The sequence below is a fragment of the Leptidea sinapis genome, chromosome 7 (assembly GCF_905404315.1).
Source record: "Leptidea sinapis chromosome 7, ilLepSina1.1, whole genome shotgun sequence".
NCBI classification, from domain to species: domain Eukaryota; kingdom Metazoa; phylum Arthropoda; class Insecta; order Lepidoptera; family Pieridae; genus Leptidea; species Leptidea sinapis.
Genome location: NC_066271.1, coordinates 5,072,123 through 5,094,075, shown reverse-complemented (window position 1 = coordinate 5,094,075; position 21,953 = coordinate 5,072,123). Strand labels below are relative to the sequence as shown.

Genomic DNA, 21,953 nt, shown 5'->3' with positions numbered 1-21,953 from the left:
GATTATTGTTGATCAATGAATAATTTACCAAGCAGGAATCGAAATAGATCTGAGTTTTGGCTAGATGTTAGATGCTTTTAAATTAGGCTATCTGCTCCTATGCAGATAGAGTATATCTTTAGGGATCCGATCTAAAAGTATTGTTACTTTTTCAGCGAATGCTTGAATTAATATCAGAAAAGACATGCTAAGAGTGGCAATGTTTGACTTGCTTGCTGGATTGTAGAGATTTGCATGGAAGAGGAAGACAAACGGGCGTACGGATCACCTGATGGTAATTTCTAACCATAGCTAGAAGAAACGCGAGCATTCGGGAGCAAAAATCATGTCAAACAGTTCTTCGGAACACTCCCTGCGATAAATGCAGTAGAAGACATAACATGGAGCAAGGTATCTACGCAACGACAGGCAATCAATCTAGTCGTGGCCAGACTTGCGCCTTACAGAGAGCTAGCATGTGGGTCTAGCCCTATAGATGTTCAGTTGTTTTGAAGCAAATTTGGCTCTGTCTTCCAGATGACTGCGGAATTGGAAATCATTCGAGATTTAAAGAGGCAATTTTAGGCGAGGCTTTAAAGAGTACGAGTGATAAGTTTCTTAGTGGCTAACGCAGAAACTTGAATATTTCAGGGGTCAAATTTAACAAAGTTTATCAAAAGCTATTTCGCGAACTACGTAAAAGATTTAATGATATATAGATGTAGAAGGTACAGGTATCTACCCACGCTGATTGACGATATACCGAGGGAGACATCAACCAATGCAGGTTGGATGTTTAGACAAATCTAACACATCATTGATATCAATTCCAGTAGTTCCAGGATATAAAATAGCATATTATTATACTCAGTGAGAGTGTTAGTGATCCATTTGCAAGAACTCTCAAGAAGCGCATGGAATGGAAGTGCCAAAACTCAATCAAATACTGCTCTTTATGATTTTGAAGAGCAGGAAGGTTATGGCAATAGCTCTATTGCTAGCCGGATGCGTGCTGTTACCATTTTTAGTGACCGAATTGACAAGCGCTGACTTCCAAGAGTCTAAGTCTACATAGGTAACATCAGCGAAGGAGAATTAGATTACCGAAATAGATGCGTTAGCTCCGGAGTTATCTAAGGCGCACACGTTCTGAGCACAATGTCTCGACCATCGCACGAGACTTATTAACGTCCAAGTAAAACAGTTTTCAGACCAAAATGTACTTCATGTATGCAGCTCTGACACTACGAGATGGTTGGCTGTGTCTTTACATTGTCGCTATGAGTCCAGTTAGAGGCAAAAATGCGGGCTAGGGAGTCATTGTCAAAAACCTGTCATGCAAACTAAAGTTATAACCTTGCCTGTTGACATGCGTTGCCTAGCAGTAAGATGCTCTATCTAGACGTATAAATTATCTAAGGCACATCATAAGGAACCATCTTCCAAAGGTTGTCTCTGAACACTAATAAATTTCAGGGTACTAAGAGTGGCAAAGTTTACTATATGTATAAGTATAATAGGTATAGTGCTAAAATGCACTATACCTATTATAGGATTGTTTGTTGGGTTAAATTGAAGTGTTCCGGGTTACATATTCTGTATGTTACGCATTGGCAGCGATGGTCGATCGACTAAACTCGTAATTATCGACAAGAAATAAGGACCACAATATAGAAATGAAAACTTCATCTAGGCGATTGTAATAGTACAAATTTTCTAGTTACTAGTCGTTTTTCACAAAATATAAGCATTTACACTATATTTAAAGATTGATTGATTGATTTCAAGCGTCCTAATGGAATGACGCTGGTGGCTTGGGCACGGCGAAGGACGCTACTTGCGTCGACACTCTGGCTCCTTCTCATGTCCAAGTTACGTCAGTTGGTGCTGGGGCTGCTGCTTCGACTGCCGAAGACAGCAAGCGTCGCAAATATGTTGGTCTCAGTGAGTCATACATCTTTGTGCCGTTTGGTGTCGAGACACTTGGCCCCACTCTGTTCAAAATACTATCTTTGCGCCTCGATAAGGCTACTGGAAACCCAAGTGCTGGCAGCTATTTCGGTCCACGGATCAGCCTAGGTATCCAACGCGGTAATGCTGCCAGTATTCTTGGTACGCTTCCACGTAATGATAGTTTTAATTTTATGTAGTCCTAGTATTGTAAATATAGTTATAAGATTTGTTTTGTTTGAATAATAAATTAATTTATGAAATTTAATTATGTATTAAGTTACGCTGGTAACTTTGTTTTTACTGGTGGCGTTGCTTTAGTCAACTAGGCTTCAATTAATACTAAATACCTACGGTAAGCAATCTTTGCTTATTCCAAAGCTCAACTACGACTAGTTATATCCAACCTTCCTAGAAAACTAATGCACGCCCCTGAATACAGTATCTAACAATGGCTGTAATATACATAACAAATTAGTTTTGTAAGGTGCTGAATCCAATATATGAATCGTGTTTAAAGTTGGAAGTGTTTTAAATATCAACTATTTCATAAAAAGTAATAGAGACCCTCATGCCCATTTGCGCCCTCTTATGATGAGTCTCTTACGTTTGAGTGTGTTTGTTGCATCATTTTACATATTATATTGTAATTGAAATGATTTGTATGTCGATGTAAATGTAAATCTTGATATAAAATTGCAATGAGTTTTTTTGCTACTTCTTCTCATTAGCTCAACCCTTTACGAAGTAGCGGTAGATTCAATAAGAAAAAAAATTTTTTTTTCACATTCTTAAGTGTCATTTCCGTGACCTAAGTGAATAAACTGATTTTGATTTGATATAATAAAAAATCATGGGTGTGATTGATAGAACCACATATATTTTTTCTCGTGGCATATAATACTTATATTTGGGATAATTTTTATGTGGTCTACTGAAATGTAGAGCAAGTACTTAAAAACTTTACCAGTGGGAGGCTCCTTTGCACAGGAAGCCGGCTAGATTATGGGTACCACAACGGAGCCTTTTTCTGCCGCTAAGCAGTAATGTGTAAGCATTACTGTGTTTCGGTCTGAAGGGCGCCGTAGCTAGTGAAATTACTAAATTGAGAACTGAGCAAATGAGACTTAACATCTTATGTTTCAAGGTGACGAGCGCAATTGTAGTGCCGCTCAGAATGTTTGGGTATTTGGAAATCCTGAGCGGCACTGCGTTGTAATGGGCATGGCGTATCAATTACCATCAGCTGAACGTCCTACTCGTCTCGTCCCTTTTTCTATCATAAAAAAAAACTTTTGGTGATTAAAACCATTAATTCAGCTTTTAATTGAATGAGCTAAATTTCGTGAAGTAAATTGAGGTCATTACATACTATTTGTATTGTATATTATTAAAGACTATACAATAATTATAATCATATTTTGACAAAGTATGAAATGAAAATTCTTATAATATGCTATCAGCCAAACCCGATTTTAGTACAATCTAGTTGGTCCTAGACCAAACTAGTTCATCCTGTAGGCGGAGGATAAACCGGTACAGACTAGGTTAAACTAGTTTCTCCAATAGTCCTTAGGATAAGCCCGTTTAACTAGTTACGATTGGAATTCTCATCGATAACCTTTTTTTTTAATGAAAATAAGGGACGAGACGAGCAGGACGTTCACCGGATGGTATTTGATACACCCTGCCCATTACAATGCAGGGCCGCTAAAGATTATTAAAAAACCCAAAAATTCTGAGCGGCACTACAACTGCGCTTGTCACTTTGAGACATACGATGTCAAGTCTTATTTGTCCAGTAATTTCACAAGCTACGGCGCCCTTCAGAACACAGTAATGCTTACACGTTACTGCTTCACGGCAGAAATATTCGCTGTTGTGGTACCTATAATCTTGTTCGCATCCGGTGCAAAGGAGCCTGCCACTGGTCAAACTTTTCTAAAGTCGTCGTCATCCTGAATGTCATTTATTATTTTTTTGCGGCAACGATGAAGTCGAAAGCCTTAATGAATGCCGAATGAGCGTTTAAAATCAAAACTCTTCAGAATTTTATTCGTTCTGGTGTTTTATGTATATTTTTATATTATTTATTTTTATATGCCATATTTAAAGGCAGTTTTTCCTGAAGTGTATACTTATTCATATTTGGCTCAACTCAATCTACAGGATCAACTTTACAGTTGATAACCTGCTCAACCCCAATAATGGCGTATCTATTAGGAAATTGATTTGAGATGTCGCTCTATCAAATCTAAACAAATTGTTTAGATGCTTATGAAATTATTGTTGTTAGCATAACTGTTCCGGCTGCGTTGTTCGACAATAACAACAGGTTTTTTTTAATAAAATAAGTAGAGGGGAAAATGTATATCTTTGTCCATCCTCACGGTCGATTGGTGGATTAATTTAATCGGATGGATTGGTTTAAATATTAATTTACAATCACCAACAAAACCTTAAAAAAAATATTGAATTAGGCGTTACTTTGCGGAAATCCATAATTATACAAATAATTTAAGTTTTCTTTAGTGTTGATTCCGCCAATATTTGTTTTTAAAACAATTCGACACGTGTTTCGCCTCTACACGAGGCATCCTCAAAGAGACTCAAAGAGTCTCGTGCCAGATTTTGGCGATGCAATATGTCCTGAGGATGCCTCGTGTAGAGGCGAAACACGTGTCGAATTGTTTTAAAAACAAATATTGGCGGAATTAACACTAAAGAAAACTTAAATTATTTGTATAAAACCTTAAAACTCTACCTCTTGACAATATAGTTTTTGCACATATTCAATGAAATCGTAACAATATAAAAACTATATATTGAATATTATTCTAAAAAAATACTTGCTGTACGTTCTAAACAATGCTGAATCCAGGTAATTTATACAATTTTTGTCTGTTTGCCTTTATCTTTGTATGCAAAACGCAAAAACTAATTTAATAATTTTGCTTTTAATAACTTTTGCATGGATAATTAACAGGAGGCAACTACAAATTGTGCTACACTTATAGATGTTGTATTTTTGCTGCTTTTTACCGTCCTCGCAGACGATGTCGCGGGCAGCAGCTAGTTGTAAAAATGTATTAAAATACTAATTCATATATACAGTGGGAGCCTCCCACCTTTGCCCAGGAATCTGGCTAGATTATGGGTACCAAATCGGCAAAAGTTACTGGGCAAATGAGACTTAACATCTTGTCTCAAGGTGACGTGGGCAATTGTAGTGCCGCTCAGAATTTTTGGGTTTTTCAAGAATCCTGAGCGGCACTGCATTGTAATGGGTAGTGCCTATCAATTACCATCAGCTGAACGTCCTACTCGTCTCGTCACTTATTTTCATTAAAAAAATATAATTCAATTTTCATTGAGTAGTTACTACAAGTCACTGAATCTCATAATCAAAGTCGAGAGAATTGTAGCCCTTTTATACTCAGCTTTGTCTAAACATTTCCAGAGGTTTGCCACTGTTAGCAGGTTCTTAGAGTACCAACATATCTCGTGTATGTGTGTGTCTGTTTGTATCTGTGTGAACCGGTCTTATAGACGCGAGCCACCGTTCCATACGACCACATAATTTAAATAAATTATTGACTCTCGTGCTGAGTTTCACAATTAAAACTGTTAGGAGTATGATTTCGTTTACCCGTTACATAATTAGAAAGCAGATAAGTTGCTCGAAGGAGTTGATATCATGTGATAACATTAATGAGATCATTAAATTGAAAAGCACTTCGTTTGAACTTCCTTTTGTATTTATTATATACTACCCTTTTTATATTATATCTGGACTTGATGTCGATGACGTCACTTTGTTACGGTGTGCAAAACAAGCATCACTAGAATATTATTATTAATAACTAAACAAAACTATATATTTTGCCAGTATTATAGATTGATGTAAACGTGTTGTTTTGCTGATTATTATTATAATAATAATAATATTAAGCATCACAACATAACGTAAATTCTGCTACTCCACAGGTGAATATATTAGTAATGGACAGCCTGGGACTAGATTACGATTGTTTCATAGCGATAGAAATGTCTGTAAAATATTGTATATTTTTATTGAAAAGAGCGCAAAAAAAAAGAATGCTGGGAGAGTTTCTTGCGCCGCTACTTCTCTCTAAGAGCGCCATTTGTTTCCGAAGCTAGTAGTAAAGGTAGTAGTATCTAGTATATTAGGAATGACATCAAAAATAATTCTAAATGAATCAAATTTTGAGAAAATAAATGCCTTTTACACCTTTATAATGACGAAAAATCAATAAAAGAATCTGGGTTAACTAACACAGGTTTAATTTTTTTGGTAGAACTATTATTGCGACATAGAACAAAAACAACAGAACGATTAACAAGAAAATCCAAAATATCACGACATGTACCTAACGGTAGTGAAACTGCAAACAGTACTGACGCAACAGGACGAAGGGGTGAAAGGGGAACGGGAGAAGACGTCACGTTCCAGCGAGACCCAGACATAATGTGACCGTGTTATCTATATAATGAAAATGGTCTTTGTTTGAGGCTCTTTCACGCCTAAACCACTGATCGTATCGAAATGAAACTACCACCATTCGATGCGAAATTTATCCTAGATTGTTGGCTACTATTTATTTGTTGAGAGATGAATAAAATTTAATGTCCCAATTTCCTTTTAAATTCGCCCAGCGGGAACGGCTTTACCTTTTATTTCCATCTCTCTATTGAGTTGTTGGTTGGTTTCAACATAATATCTTAAAGCTATTGTAAGTTATAACATTCTATTAGTTGCTGTTAAGTCGCAAGCAGCTTTCTTGTACTCAATAAAAGCTCTCCTTCCACATAACGTTAAACTGGCACAAGTTGAATACGATTATTTTTCGTTGGTGATATGATGTTTTAGCATAACAAGTTCTACAAGGTTATGTCGTTTGTACAATATTGATATCACACTGACCAGAGGTTATAATTGTCTTTATAAATATCAATTTTTAATAAATAACGCAGTATAAATCATATTTAATGAAGATAGTGTAATTAATGCCTCTACACGACGATAAATACTTTATTTTATAAATTATTATTGGCAAATCAGTAGCCGATTTGTGCTATTGGAAAAGTTTCAATCAATCAAAGTTATTGATATAAATGTCGACATCATAATATGTAATTAATATGTAAATTAATCGAATAATGTTTATAAGGTTGAAAAATAACAACTACACTAGCTAACACCGCGACTTCGTCCGCGTACACGTAGGTAGTGCTTATAAAACTCGTTGTTTTTTTAAACTTTAATGACGTTATATTCTAATCAAATCAAATCAAATCAAATCAAATCAAAATCACTTTATTCATGTAGGTCACGGAAATGACACTGATGAATGTCAAAAAAATATTTTTCTTGTTGAATCTACCGCTACTTCGTAAAGGGTTGAGCTAATGAGCAGAAGTAGCAAGAAACTTATTGCCACTCTTTTATATCAAGATTTACATTACCATCGATTTACAAATCATTTCAATTACTTGAAGGTATATATCATATCTATATATATCAAAATGAATTGCTGTTCGTTAGTCTCGCTAAAACTCGAGAACGGCTGGACCGATTTGGCTAATTTTGATCTTGAATTATTTGTGGAAGACCAGGGAAGGTTCAAAAGACGAATAAATATGAAAATGCTAGGAATTAAATAAAAACAGCGGTTTTTATTTTTCTTTGATGTGTCCCCCGTCGTTCAGGAATCAAATTAAAATAATAATTTATAAAGAACAACTAATTAGATCATAACTGTTTTAGGTTCTGTCAATATCAAATTGAAACCTTATAAATAGCCAGTATTTCAGGAAAAATTGAAAATAATAATATAATTTCATTCATACCGAGTACTTTTTTTTATTTATTTTAATAAAAAAAGGATTCCTTCTGTTTGTTCTAAATTTATTTTGTACAAAAGTTTAGTATCATTCTTTACTATTAGTCTTTTATTTATCAATTGAGGCAGTGTGAAGTCTGCCGTGTAAACTAGTATTTTTATAATAAACGGGCCAAGCGTCTCAGGAATAAAACTTAGAAGACTTAATTTGAAATCCAGTAGATTTTCCGTGATGCACGCACTAATGAACACCTCGATCTGTTTTATTTCTATTTATATAGATTAACTAGCTGACCCGACAGACGTTATTCTGTTAATAATAATTAATAAAATACAGCTTTTTATGAATTTGTCAATAATAATACACGGACTAGTAAAAAATAAGGACTCCGTGTCACTTTACATAACAGTGTAGCACCAAAACAAGCCGATTAACGTGTAAATACATAGCCCCACGCACACACTTACACTACTACAGGCCGACAGGCGGCCTTTATGTGAATTGTCATCGTCTGTGACAGATCAGTTTGCGTCTCAGTAAAATATTTTAAAAATGCCGTCGTGCGTTGTGAAAAAGTGTAAAAACAATACTATATAAGTATTTGTGGCCATATATGATTATTTAAGGCAGAAAAAATTGTGAATCTAGTATCCCCCGTAACCGCACACACACTAGCATAACGGTGCTTCACTTGCTAATATCACGGCGCGGAGTCCTTCTTTTTTACTCGTCTAATATATAATAATTAAACACAAATTATCTTGCCCCAAACTAGGCATAGCCTGTACTATGGGCACAAGACAACGATATATTTAATACAATATACTTACTTAAACATACATAAATACAAATAAACATCGATGACTCGCATACAAATATTCATATTCATCATTTAAATGATTGCACCTACTGGGATTCGAACCCGGGACCTCAGTAGGCAGGGTCACTAACCACTGGACCATAGGGGTCGTCAATAATATTTCATAAGATCAAGAATTATTTCGTGAAATATGCTCCCTGTTGTTATAGTGAAATTGTTTCGCAGCAGAATTGTCAAACCATGCGTCAATAAATTATCTCATAGAAAATATGTCCATACAAAACAAATATTGGAAATAAAAATAATTTGGCATGGGTCCCAAATCGAAATAAAAACTATCCTGTCTCTCAAGTTGGACTAAACTTCACTCCATGAAGTAATCCCCATTAAAATCGGTTCATTAGTTTAGGAGTTCACTGGAAACAAACATCAGGACACTGGATTTATATATAATACTAGCTGATACCCCGCGACGTCGTTCGCGTACGTATTTTTACACCTTGGGTTACATTACTGGACTTTCAGTAAGTATCCCTGATTTTTTGAAAATGTAATATAGCCTATAACACTCGGGGATAATGTAGCTTCCCAACGGTGAAAGAATTATTCAAATCGGTTCAGTAGTTGCGGAGCCTATTCAATACAAACAAACAAACAATCAAATCTTTCCTCTTTATAATCTTTCCTCTGTATAGATATATATTAAGATTTATATGTATTAAAATTTACATATTGTGTCGTGATACAGATGAAATCCTTCGTATTTCAAAAATTCGGTGCTTGTTGATAAATAAACCACTTTATTACTCGTAATATGGTTGGACAAAGTTGACGTTTTGCAAGATCTGAGTGTAGCCAGAGCTGATATCTTAATTACTGCAATTGTAGCTTTGAAGTTAATTGAGCTCATGGACTCGCATATGAATTCGTTACGTTAATACCTACGTCACCTTATGTTACTAACCTGAATTTTGCAAGAAAAGACTTCCAAGATTTGAAAGAAGAGCCATAGGAATGGCTCTTATATTTCACTTCAAATAACGCATTATTTTTAAAGTTATGCATCTTTTGACGCGTTAGGGAAAAAATATTATAGTGCATTTTTGAAAACACACAGTCATTGAACCACTGGACGAAATTGACCACCAATGGACGAAACTAAAAATAAATTTCAATATGTTGAGGTTGTTAAATAATAAGTCATTTCTTTTAAATTGTATAAAAATAATATAAACAAACGTTGTTAAATAAAACTCTTAAAAAAACAATAAAATACACGTTAAAAATCAATATTTATAAAGAATTTCCAATCAAAATCAAATCAAAATTAAATCAAATCAAAAGATATAAAGAACAGAGGATAAGCAGCAGCATCTTTCCGACGGAGCTTTATTAACTGCAATCGCCAAGCCGCCTCGAGCTAGCGATTATGGCAGAATCGAAAAACATGAACAATATAAGCGCCCGGCTCCCAGTCTCAGGCGGCCCCTGCGGGTGATGGTGGGAGGGTGCTAAGAAGAAATAAGCCCCACTTTTGGCAAGGCAAAGTGTTGGTTGACCCCACAGGATGGACCGATGATCTGGTCGAAATCGTTGGATGAAGGCAGCGAAGACCGATCGTCATGGAGATCTTTGGGGGAGGCCTTTGTCCTGCAGTGGACCTCTACCAGCTGATATGATGATCTACAGGCTGGTTTTTTTTACAGAAGTAAGTAACGGTGCGATGAGGAATCGGCTCATCGCGTAGAGCATTATCAACTGCCAGGTCATCTCTGGCAGATCACCTTATGGTCAGCGACCGACAGTACAGCAGAGCAAGATCAATATAACCTGCATTATATGCTCAACAATATGTCCTAATCCAGGAGGAAATAAAATATTCACATAAAGCAGCATCCCAAGTGACCTTATCGAAATTATTTTTGACACGATTGTATGAATATTTTCTGGTAACTGAATCTACATTACCGGATGTTGGATCTCTGGTCAAGATTGTCGGAATACGTTGGATGAGGGCAGCTTTTTCCAGCAGTGGACGTCTTCCGGCTGATGATGATGAATCTACATATTATAAATGCAATAACTAGACTTTTTACTTTAAATTAAATCAATTTTAGTTCATTTTTAAAGTGATATCCCTCACTTTTGGATTAATCACACATGGGTAACACTGAAAATGTTTAGAACTGGCCAGTTAGAAACATTGCTAATGAAAACTTTTTTTGAATTTTACTTTTAGAACTCTTTGGTAACCTAATGTAGTATATTGCATTCATTTGTCATTTGTTTTTGTGAATTGGTGGTAAATCTAAAACTCGTGGTACCACATGGATTCCGCATACTTTAACCGACGACCAGAAACACCTTCGCATGGACTGGTGTCGCCAAATTTTAGATAAGTTGAACGTCGGTGACTCAAATGCTGTATTTGACATCGTCACAGGTGATGGAAGCTAGATATATTGCTACGAACCCGAAACCTAAAGACAATCAGCTCAGTGGGTGTTTCCTTTCGAGGATCGGCCAACTAAGGTAAAGAAAGGAAGAAGTCAAGGAAAAAAGATGATTGCCTCATTCTTTGGTCGGAAAGGTTATTTCGCGATAGTTGTGCTAGGAGATGGAAGGACAGTTACTGCAGACTGGTATGTCAATCGCTGTTTGCCTGTTGTCTTGGAAAAAATTCGACAGCAGCGCCCTCGAAGCAGGATCCTCCTTCACCACGACAATGCATCAGCGCACTCCGCAAAACGGACTGTTGAATATTTGATTATGGCAGATGTCGAGATAATGAGTCATCCGCCATACAGTCCTCACATGGCGCCCTGCGACTTTTATTTATTCCCAAGAACTAAAGATAAAATTCGAGGTATTCGCTTGACGAGCACTGAAGATGCGGTGAAATCGTACGAAAATTCCATAAAAGAGACCCCTAAGGAACTATGGGCCCACTGATGTTCCGTGCCGTTTTTAATTTTCTAAACATTATTAGTGTTACCTAGGTACAGGATAAATGGTCACGAATGGTTAGCTCAGTTGGTAAGAGCGCTCGGACAGAAACCGAGAGGTCGCGGGTTTGAGTCCCGCATCGTTCAGAAATGTTGTTTACAAATGTTGTTTACAAATGTAATTTATATACCTTAATTTTTTCTTGTTATAGCTATTATAAGTAGCTAGCTGATCCGAAAGACATTGTTCTGTTCATAAAAAAAATACTTTAATAAATTTCATAAAATCTTATCTGACCTCTAATTGGCAAAGGGAATATTCCTACCAAATTTCAAGCCTCTATGCCTTATGGTTCCAGAGATATTTATGAGTGGACATAGGTGGGAATCTCTCATATATTAAATAGACTTAAAGACGCAACAATCTATTTATTAAATTGTCTTATATTATAATATATATACAAGGTATATCTTGTTAAACTATACTAATTAGTTCCGCTATTAAAGATATCAAGGTGGTCTTTCTGAGCATACGTCCGCGACCTTCAATTTGATATGCAAAGATGACTCTTGGTGACATAACTACAATGCACTTGCAGTCTTCTGCCAATGCAATTGGAAGCCTCACATGCACATCTGCACGCCAAAGAGAACTCAACCCTGTTCTGTTGCCTTAAAATCTAGTTTTATTCTTCTGGTCAAATGTTTTACAAGGAAATGAAACGTACTGGTACATTGCAGCAATGTGAGTCGTCGCCATTAAAGCAATTAAGATAGTATAATAAGAAGTGATTCTTTTCGTTTATTAACGCTGTCAAATGGAACGTATGAATGAACTTTTGGTAATATAGTGCCACCTACTTATCTATTGAGGTGGACAAAATTGAAACTGCACCTGCGTCAGCCGCCACTTAGTTAGACAAAGTTTTGTTTTTTAGTGAAAATTGTAAACAAAATGCCGAAATCTCAACGGCCGTTCCCAATGTACTACTGTCAGTAATTAGCTGTTAATAATCTGAAGTTTACCCAATACACCGATACGTCACTTTTATCACCTTATTATGGGGACGCGTGAATTGCAATTTCCATACAAACTTCTATCGCTGGTAAGTTATACTTCGTCCCATTGACAGACAGCGTGTACGGATAAGGTGAGTTACCATCGATAAGTTTATTGGTACAGAAAAGTCAACGATAGTTACGATTTTTATCTCAAGTAGCGATAGACTGAATATTGGGAACGGCCGTTAATAGTGATTTACGGTTAATTATTTTGAAGATTTTATCTTTAGATCATTTATAGATTTAAAAAAAAGAATGCTGGGAGAGTTTCTTGCGCCGTTTCTTCTCTCTCAGATCGCCATTTGTTATATATTATTAGAAATGACATCAAAAAGATTTCTAAAGGAATAAATTTTGAGAAAAATGCCTTTTATGCCTTTATACCTCTACATAGACTGTGACAGCTGTGAACATGTTGAAAAAAAATGCTCAAATCAAAATCCGAGTAATCATATACACCATTAATATGATGGAGTGGAGCGTGAACGAATGAGGGCATCACTTACTGCTGGTCACATACGCCTACGAACAACTGGTATGTTCAAATTCAAACAAAATAGGTTATAATATCACTAATTGAAAGTAAAAACTACTACCCATTCGAAAAAGTATGCCCCAGATCTGAGAAGAACGCACGCAAAAAATTCAACGGGGTTCTTATTGGGCGGTAGCTCCATTCCCAATCAGTGGTTTCATTAAGAAAATCATTTATGTTACAGTAACCTTTACCTCACAAACGTTTTTTAACAATTCTTTTGAATTTCGTGATACATCATTATGGTAAAGAAGTTCCTGTTCACGCAATGGAGTCGCATTGAGTGAACAGGAATTCTTAATTGGTCAAATTTGGCTGCATGTCTGGCTGGTCATACCAACTAACAACCGATTCTATTACATACAAACATGTATACCTACAGGCGAAGCTGATATCAAGCGTAGAAGAAAATTCATACATGGATATCCTTCCGATTCCCCCCATTAAAGTCTAAACTCCCAGAAATTTTGAAAGAGCGGCGTTGAGCCCTTTTCTTGGGATGGTTATAAAATGTTAAACTCGCGTCAGGACACGTGGCCTGATCGAAAATTCGTAAGACAGTCGTTAAAATTATGGATGAAAGATTAATAATTCTAATGAATTATAGTTCGGCTATTTCAACTTAATGATAATACAGTCATGGACCAGTGGTTGAATCATTGTGATTGCGAAGCCGAAACACCGCGAGGTCGAGGGATCGAATATCAGCCGTGAAATATTTTTACAGTTTAATTTTTTGGTTTTTAAGCTTTGTATTTAGCGAAGACTCTCCCTAAGGCGGATAGTTATGCTTTTCTTTGTTATTTATTATTTTGTTTCTTACTTTAGCTACCATAAACCTATTGTATCAGTTTTAGAGATTAGCGATGGTGATGCTGGTAATGAAGATGGTGAAAGAGTCAAACAGTCAACAGAGCAAAACTTTTTAATGTAGAATAATTGCAATAGTTCGGAAGTGTTAAATTTTTATGTAATATAAATTGTCAGATTTGTGTATGATAGCGCAATAAATGAATATTATATTAAACCACATAAATGCTAATACTTTAATAATGATAAATAAAACAATTCCTGATTTTTATTCCCTCACAATTCCAAAATATTCAAAAATGCACAACGTTGATGTTCAAGTTTTCACTTCTGCCGGCACACCCGGAGTACATACTTTGAAAAGTAATTAGATTCGAATATATTCTTAAATACCTCTACCCAAAACAGTTGTCGCCTTTTGAAATACGTTCAAGTTTTAATTAAACAAATATATTATGTTATTTCATTTGTAAAACAACGCAATTTTCAAATACTTGTACACAGCAATAAATATTGTATGCACTAATTACTTGTAATATACATTTCTTAACATGTCGTAGATATGCGCTAAATTGGTCACGGTGAAACATGATGCAAATATTACTGTTGCCGCCTATATCAAGGCATGTCGTAAAATATCCATAATATTACTATATTCATATGAAACTGTTACACAAATCGTAGTTTACTAGTTACAATTTAGACTTAATCTAACTGGCCCAGATTATGTTTCAATGAGCCCCAGTATCAAGAAAGACAGACGTAACTGGGGTAACTTATAGGTTCTTATAGGTTCTTATAGCATCTTCTGACCGTTTTTAGGGTTGCCGTAGCCAAATGGCAAAAAACGGAATCCTTATAGATTCGTCATGTCTGTCTGTCTGTCTGTGTAAGTCTCAGCCGCTTTTTTTCAAAACTATAAGAATTATACTGTTCAAACTTGGAAAGCAGATGTATTCTATGAACCGCATTAACCTTTTCACACAAAAATAGAAAAAAAAAGCAGAAAATTTTGGGGGTTCCTAGCTTATATTTAGAACTGAAACCAAATTTTTTTTTTATCAAACCCATACGAATTTATGGATAGGTCTTCAAAAATGATATTGAGGTTTTTAATATATTGCGTCAGAGGAGAGACACTTCCAAAGTGGTAAATGGGTCCCCCCCCCTTGCATCTTTCAAAATGCAAACATCAACCAAAAATTAGTTTGAACGAGATCTCTAGTTAGTGGATTTTTTTAATACGTATAAATGATGAGAGCTCATATTTTGCACTTTATGATTTAGAGCAAAGATTTTTTGCATTTTCCATTTAAATAATTTAATATCATTTTCCTTTCTATATAACTTTTATATTATGTTATTTGCTGCTACGGGAACCTTCATGGGCGAGTCCAACGACCAAAAGGTGAAGAATATGTAGGAGTTTTTAAGAAGGGAATTTGAGGTATTTTAGTGATATAAAGGCATTATATAATAAACAACTAGAACTAGTCTATGAATGAAAACTCTGCCTAATGGACGCGTAGGCAGAGTTTTGCTTCGGACAGGTTTTGGGCGTGATTGTGAGTCTAATTGCTTATTGTACGTGAATTTATAAGGGGGATGAATGCACAAATTTACAAAGCAAACGTTATGAAGTTTTAGGAACTGTCCTAAAAATGCCACGAAAAGATTAAATATAATTAAAAGGTAAAGAGTATCAAGAAGAAAGGAAGCTTAGATGAGCTTAAATGGAAAAGTTGATGTAAGTCGAAAAGGCTAGAGAAGTTTGACTGCAGGACTACAGAAAATATAGGATATAATATCGGTATACACTTATATTGAAGATACAGCCTCATAAATGAATTAGTTTCCGTAAATTACATGCAAATAATTTTAATTAAAGCCTGTCTCCCAAAGGAGTAGGCTAAGAACTTCAATTTGCCATAATCCTGGCAAAAAAATCTTTCATATATGGTCAAGTGTTTCTGGTAAATGAAATCAAAGTAATTTGGGTAAATCCCATTTTACATGTTTTTTTATTTGAAAAAGTGACGTCACGAGAAACATGAGTAATTGAGCTAAGCACTTTTATATAAACTCACATAGGATATTAATTGTTACTAGCCCAGTAATTACTCTAGCTACGGCACCCTCCAAATCACCGAAACACACACATTGCTTAAAGGCTGGCAACGCAAACTCCTCTCCCATATAAACACACACAATAATGCCTTCACGAAACTACTTCACTGTAGAAAAAAAAAACTAGTGAACTGGTACAGGTTACATAATTTACATAAATTTACTTTTTAAAAGAATAACTTTCTTGCATACTTTTCATTGGTTTTCTTTTTATGGAAAACGAACAAACGATCATACCTTCGCTTCACTCAATGGTCGGTACCAAAGCTCCAATTCCTGAATTCCAAACGAAAGAATAAACTAGTTAAGACTTAAAGGCTCCTGTATAAGTCATGGTATTCAATTTTATGATAAAATAACAGACAGTACACTGGGACTCACTGAGCACAAGTTCATGAAATGTATTAAAGCTTCTTTGAAAAGGAAGGAAAATTGTATAGCTCATACATACATACAGAGTACACAGAGTAGATTATATACAATACATGGTTTTTGATTGGTTCTGCTCAGTCCACCTATAATTGTATGATATTATATTAAATCGTTAAAGTTGCATGATATGATTTAAAAGATGGGCTGGGAGTTTCTTATCAGACCTTCTCCCCATGTCACAGCTCCTCTACGAACTGATGTAGCATCATGTTGAACAAGTTTTTACCAGTGAGAGGCTCCTTTGCACAAGATGCCAGCTAGATTATGGATACCACAATGGCCTATTTCTGCCGTGAAGCAGTAATTTATAAGCATTACTGTGTTTCGGTCTGAAGGGCGCCGTAGCTAGTGAAATTACTGCGCAAATGAGACTTTACATCTTATGTCTCAAGGTGACGAGCGCAGTTATAGTGCCGCTATAGTAGAATCCTGAGCGGCACTGCATTGTAATGGGCAGGGCTTATCAATTACCATCAGCTGAACGTCCTGCTCGTCTCGTCCCTTGTTTTCATTAAAAAAAAAGTGTTGTCGCAAGATGTTATGTTATTGTCCCTCTTGTAACATCAGAGGAATCACAAGAGCTGACCATATAACACGCATCAGAACATGCACGACGTCGTCAGAACCGCTCGAGCGTTGCCAGTGTAAACACTGTCATTGGATACTAGGCGTTTGTTTCTTCTGACGAATCCGTCAGAGCTCGTCAGAACTCGCATTCATAGTAACTCTAGCCTAAAGCGTCCAATAAACCTGTATACGTGAAACTGTCAATCGTAGGTACAGTATGTGTTATTCGTAGCGGGGACGAATGCCATTCCCGCCGGTCGTTGATCTAATTGAGCATTTCAACGGAGCGTGCGTGCTAATGGACTAATTACGTACATGAGATGTGAATTGGTGAGTAAGGCAGGACGCGTTTGTCGTGGGTGGTAGACCGCTTGGCTCCGTCTACGGGCAGCCATGAGCCGACCTCCACGTCGGCGTTTATAAGCTGGGCTAACTAGGTTTAAATAACTTTATTCTCATTAAGACCTATTGTCACGTACTTAACAACAATGATTTTGGTAGGTACAGAATGCAATTCAATGTTAGGCAAACAGATATAGAGAGAACAGAAGACATAAAACAACCTACATATGTTATTGAAACATTTCATAATTATTGAGTATGTGCCTTTGAAGGCTCGCTTTAAAAGAAGTCAATGTTGTATTCTCTCTTGTATTCCTCGTATTAATCTATTTGGGGTCGAGCCTAACAGTAGAAGGTAGTAATTTATCTCTATCTCTAGATAGTATATTGGGAACGACCGTAAGACTCACTGAGCACGAATTCAATAAAAATATAATAAAACGCCTTTGACAACGAAGGCTTAATATATTAAATTAGATAACACAGTGATGCATGTTTCTTGTTTGGTTCTGCTCAGGCCACCTACAATTGTATAATATTACTAGCTGACCCAGAACGTTGTATTGCCATATTATATAGTAATTAAAAAAAAACAATAATTAACATTTCTGGGGTATAAAAAAATTATGCAACCGATTCTCAGACCTACCAAATATATCGTACTACAATTATTATTGTGTTCGATTGGCATCTTGCAACTCTATTGCGTATCTGTGGATGAAATAGAATAATATAAAATCGCGTTACAAAATAGGTGTTGATCGTAGACGGATGAAAATTTGAAGTTGTATGTATTTCTTAATCCTGTCGAGCCCTTTTCTGCGAGAAATTTGCCGTATAAATTTCATTAAGTAAAGTATTTGTAAAGATATATTTTTGTGTTTCGTTCTTTAAATATGACGTGGGCAGTGGCATATATAGATATGCGGATGTATGTGGCCGGACCATTAAGCCTATAGAGAGAAATTTGGTAGAAATAGTCTGTTTGTTCAGTAGAGGCCAATTAAGAACGGATTTATCCTTCAAAACTATGGTTTGTTTTTTGCTTATTTCTTTTATTAGTTTAATTTTTTTATTATAAAAAGGACAACGTCTGTCGGGTCAGCTAGTACTTCATAAAGGCCTATTTATAACACGACCACGTTATCTCTGGACCACGCTGGAACGTGTAACCCCTTCCCTTTCCTTTTTACCCCTTTGCGATCGTTATGTTGTGTCAGTGCGGTTTGCAGATTCATTGCCGTTAGGTATACGTCTGGATCGTTTCTTGCTATCTTTGCTTTGTTTTTGAAGTTTACATTGTTAAGTTTTGACTTATGTTGTTAATGTTTCTTATAAGCTTATTTTACTTAACCCAGATCCTTTCATTCATTTTTCATCATTATAATTATAATAATCGGCATTCAACACAACATCTTTACATCAATCATTAAACAGACAAAATAAAATATTGCTTTATATATATAATGAATATGGTCTTTGTTTGAGGCTCTTTCAAGCCTAAACCACTGATCGTATCGACATGAAACTACCACCATTCGATGTGAAATTTACCCTAGATGATTTATATTTAATTCCAACGTTCCTTCCTTTTGAAAAACGCACAGCGAAGCGGGCGAGATCGACTAGTTTATTAATAATAATATCCTAGCGATGTTTGTTTTGCTCACCGTAACAAAGCGATGTTGTGACGTCATTGACGTTAGCTCCAGAGATAATGTATCCGGGTAATGAGTTTGTATTGCAATAGGTAAGACACTGATAAAACACACTTGATCACCAATTACGTATTGAGATATGTTCTGTTGTACGGATCTAAGTGTGGATTTCACATTTCGGACACACCATTGAGCGGCTCCTTTGCACAGGATGCTCGCTAGATTATGAGTACCACAACGGTGCCTATTTCTGCCGTGAAAGCAGTAATGTGTAAGCATTACTGTGTTTCGGTGTGAAGGGAGCCGTAGCTAGTGAAATTACTGGGCAAATGAGACTTGACATCTTATGTCTCAAGGTGACGAGCGCAATTGTAGTGCCGCTCAGAATTTTTGGGTTTTTCAATAATCTTGAGCGGCACTACAGATTAATGGGCAGGGCGTATCGATAACCATTAGCTGAACGTCCTGCTCGTTTGTCCATTATTTTCATAAAAAAAAGAATAGGAGGAATTTTGAAAGTGACCAAAAAACACGCATTCATTAAAAGCCGGCAACGCTCCTGTCACTCCTCTGGTGTTACAAAAGAATGTGGGCGGTGGTGATCACTTAACATCAGGTTACCTGTACGCTCGTTTCATCTCTTCCATGAAGTAACATTTAAATTGATTAATTTAATTTAGGAAATTGTAATTCATGTTATAATGTTATTAATTTTTGCTTCCAGTACTTCTTCTTTATGTAAACTTTCACAACACCAAATGCCATACTCCCGTACACGCAAATGCACGACACGCCACAAGTTAGGATATCATCTCCACCATCTGGATGTGTGACGGTCCTCCACAGTGCGGTTTTCAAGGAGCATTCTTCCACGTACTACAAAGCTGTGGAATGAACTTCCTTGTGCGGTGTTTCCGGGACGATACGACCTTCAAAAACAGCGCGCACGCCTTCCTTAAAGGCCGGTAACGCTCCTGTGATTACTCTGGTGTTGCAAGAGTATGTGGGTGGCGGTTATCACTTAACACCAGGTCACCCGTACGCTCGTTTGTTCTCTTTTTCCATAAAAAAATGTGCCTTAAAAGGGGACCAAAGTTTTTGCATTTCGTGTGATACAATTTAGTTAAAAATACTTTAATGTAAAAAAGTATAAAAATGTATCCATCTGCTATTTATAGATAACCCACGATAGCCGATCACTATCTGAGGTCCTTAGAGTGAATCTGTAATCATCAGGTATATAGGAACTATGTCCATATATGATGAAATGAAATATATCTTCATTGCACACCACAAAATAATTAAATATAACAAAAATCAAGAATACTTATAGGCGGCCTTATCGCTTAAGAGCGATTTCTACCAGGCAACCTGTACTGAAGTAGTTTTAGTTGAAAAGATAACAGAATATGGTGTTATCAATATATACTATGCCATAGAACTATACCTAGTCATTTTTTAATGAATGTTGTAATTTTTTTATACTGACGACCCATATAGCCCAGTGGTTAGTGACCCAGCCCACTGAGGTAGAAGTCTTGGGTTCGAATCCCGGTAGGTGCAAACATTGAGACGATGAATATGGATGTTTGTTTCCGAGTCATGGATGTGTATATATAATATATCGTTGTCTTGCACCCATAGTACAGGCTATGCCTTGTTTGGAGCAAGATAATTTGTGTTATAGTGTGACAATATTATTATAATTATTATATTTTGCTATAAATCATATTAGTTTAAATAAAGAAAGACGTAACCATACCTATAATCAAATCAAATCAAAATCACTTTCTTCATGTAGGTCACGGAAATGACACTTATGAATGTCAAAAAAAATATCAATCTACCATTACGTAGTAAAGGTAAGGTAAGTAAAGGGTTGAACTAATGTGAAGAAGTAGCAAGAAACTTATTGCCACTCTTTTAAATCAAGAATTACATTATGCAATTGATTTAAGTTTTCTTTAGTGTTAATTCCGCCGATATTTGTTTTTAAAACAATTCGACACGTGTTTCGCCTCTACACGAGGCATCCTCAGGACGTGTTGTCTCGCCAAATCTGACACGAGACTCCGGAATTAGCACTAAAGAAAACTTAAACCAATTGTATAATTATGGATTTCCGCAAAGTAACGCCTACTTCAATATTTTTTTTTAAAGAATTACATTAATAAATAAAGATAATAAATTAAAAATTATATATTTCATAAACGTTTCTAACTTATACACAAGTAAGATGCCATCAATGCGTATTTCATAAAAAGTCTCAAATCACTTTTAACTTTCGCTGCGCGAGCGCATACCTACATAACGGTTCACAAAAGCACGTGCCAAAAAAAGTATTAAAAAACAAGAACAACAGTTTGGTATGCGAGCGTAACGGATCCAGTAGCTGCCTCATGACATGATAAGCAATCTCTGTAATTTAAATTTAATGGAAGCAATTTTATGATCACTGAACGAACGTACGAAACATACCAACTATACAGTGCTACACTTCTGTTTTGCAGTCTCCTTACATAGAAGATGACTTACAGGTGGATACAAATGATTTAAGTTTTCTTTAGTGTTAATTCCGCCAATATTTGTTGTACACGTCCTGAGGATGCCTCGTGTAGAGGCGAAACACGTGTCGAATTCTTTTAAAAACAAATATTGGCGGAATAACAACTAAAGAAAACTTAAATCATTTGTATAATTATAGATTTCCGCAAAGTAACGCCTAATTCAATAAATTACAGGTGGATGTTTTTGTTTTACCAATGGAAGGCTCCTTTGCACAGGATGCCGGCTAGATTATGAGTACCACAACGGCGCCTATTTCTGCCGTGAGTAATGTGTAAGCATTACTGTGTTTCGTT

General features: G+C 36.0%; 1 protein-coding gene and 1 non-coding gene across 2 annotated transcripts in view; both read left to right on the top strand.

Annotated features, from left to right (window-relative positions):
• Nucleotides 1–21,953, top strand: part of LOC126965396 (protein decapentaplegic) — a 40,415-nt gene that overhangs the window by 1,993 nt on the left and 16,469 nt on the right. The window lies entirely within an intron of this gene.
• On the top strand, nt 11,633–11,706 carry Trnas-aga (transfer RNA serine (anticodon AGA)). Its single transcript has one exon. It is a non-coding gene; the product is annotated as a tRNA-Ser (tRNA).